The following is a 2,339-nucleotide window of genomic DNA, read 5'->3' on the forward strand; positions in this document are numbered from 1 at the left end:
GTCGCCAGTTCGAGGCCACTGGCACAGTGCGACCTTGAAGCAGCTGGCAAGCTGCAGCTGAGCTGTTCCATCTGCTCGGAGCGTGGGAGGATGGAGGCCAGAATGTCAAACCAGATCGGAGTGTAACACCTTGAATGTAGTGGTTCTTGAAAGAGAGAACCTTCTTTCAATTTGTAAAAATCCCTGCGTGGATTTAATAAGCCTGCCTGTGTAAACCGCCTTGAATAAAGTCTTGAATAAAGGTATATAAATACTGTATGGAGTCCAAAGCGGGGATGCTGAAATGTCACATGATATTGTGATGTCACTTCTGCGTTCTCCCCAGAGGAGGAGGCAGTGGTGTCGCTAGGGGGATGAAGGCCACATTGGGTGACGTGCATTGGGGGGGGGGGTAACACCACTACTGGCCAAAAAATTTTAAAATCTTGGTTTTTTCAAATAATACCATCATGTTGTATATCAATTGATGTGTAAATTTCTTGCAGAATGCAATGAAACAAACCGCGTTGAAATATCTCTGTTCTATCAAATTATAGCCAAAACACCAGAGGGGCAGGGCAAGGGTACATCGCCATGCCCACCCACTGCATGGGAAGAGATCCATCATCGGGGTGACGCCCTGGCCTCCCACACCGGGTGACACAAGCCCTAGTGATGCCACTGGGAGGAGGTGCTGGCAGCTTCATGCCCCCATTGCTTGAGAAGGAACAGGGAGTGCGAAGCCGCCAACACCTCCTCCTCTGGGGAGAACCCAGAAGTGACAGCCTTGGCTACTGCGTGCCCCCCTGGTGTCGTGCCTGGGGCAGTTGCCCCTCAGGCCCACCCCAGTTGCGCCTCTGGTTAGAGAGCCTGCTGTCTGATGTGACCCATGCTTCTTTGCGATAGGCGAGTGTGAAGAGCCTTCCGTCAGCGAGCCTGCCCATCACTGCTGATCACACAAAGAGACCTGGACAAGATTCACGGCAGTGCCTGGGGCTCCTGGGAACAGGCTTTGAAAAACCAGTGATCAGAAGGCCGACCGCTCTTGCTCTCCCCTGCAAGATGGTCGCTAGATAAACATCACCTTCGACGCCGCACGAAGAGCGCTCAAGGAATTCATGCAGCGAGCAGGCCGGCAGAAAACTCCTGTGCAATTGCCGTGCTGCCTGGGGACACCAATTTAGCTGAGGCCGCCAAGTCAGCGGCACACTCAGCATAACCGCGAATCCAATCTGGCGCACGTCTGCCTGGGTTTCCACCCATGCGCTCTGTGTCACGAGAACACATCTGTAGAGCTAACAACTCCTGGCATCTGCTTTGAGCCGTGACTGGTCAAATTCCAGCGCTAGAGGCTCGGTCCTGGAATGTAGGAAACGCTATGATAAAGACCAGAGTGCCCCTGAGCATGCGCAAAGTGCGTTTCAGAGCCACTGCTGCTGTTCCTGTGCTCACAAGCACCTAAGACAGTAGATGAGTTTTTGCCAGCCAGAACGGTCGAGGAGGTTCCAGGCCACTCCTCTTTCAAGAAGTTACTTGGCTGAATTTAGAACCAATTCCAGGCATGTTCGATTTCCAGTCCTGAAACCGTCTCGGTGCCCAAAGAGCAACCGGCTCAAACCACCAGATTAAAAAGCCCTCAAGAAGCCACCATAAATAAAAGGCAGGGGAACACCACAATGCGAAAAAATAAACCACAGAACGTGGCCTGCCGCAGTCTGGCTTTGGAAACAGGCCCTCCCCAGACTCCTAAATTTGGCCCTGGTACTTGAGAAATTAACTGCCAGGGCAAACTCTGCACATGCTCAGAGGATTTGACCGGTACTACTTAACCAATGGCGCAAGTGGGGGGGGGCTACAGCCTGGTTCAGAGCCCCATGTTCCAATCCTAAATTATGAGAGCCTTAGGGATCCCCCCCCTCCACAGGCTAGCCCAAGTCCTTTCAGTGTCTGAAGCAGCACCCCAAATGCTGCCCCCATTTCCTTGATGCTGAGCACTGCCCCCCTCCTTTTCCAGTCCAAGGACTGGGAGGAGCAGTGGAGGTGAGGGGGCAGATGTAGGTGGGTGCCCCCATCAATCGATGGACTGGCCTCAGTCCATCTGAAAGCAGTCCTGGCCATCACTGTAAGAACATAAGAAGAGCCCCACTGGCTCAGGCCATAGGCCCATCTAGTCCAGCTTCCTGTATCTCACAGCGGCCCACCAAATGCCCCAGGGAGCACACAAGACAACAAGAGACCTGCAAGGCCTCCTGGGAATTGTAGTTAAGAACATAAGAACAGCCCCACTGGATCAGGCCATAGGCCCATCTAGTCCAGCTTCCTGTATCTCACAGCGGCCCACCAAGTGCCCCAGGGAGCAC

This window comes from Tiliqua scincoides, chromosome 5 (assembly GCF_035046505.1).
Source record: "Tiliqua scincoides isolate rTilSci1 chromosome 5, rTilSci1.hap2, whole genome shotgun sequence".
In the NCBI taxonomy this organism is placed as follows: Eukaryota; Metazoa; Chordata; class Lepidosauria; order Squamata; family Scincidae; genus Tiliqua; species Tiliqua scincoides.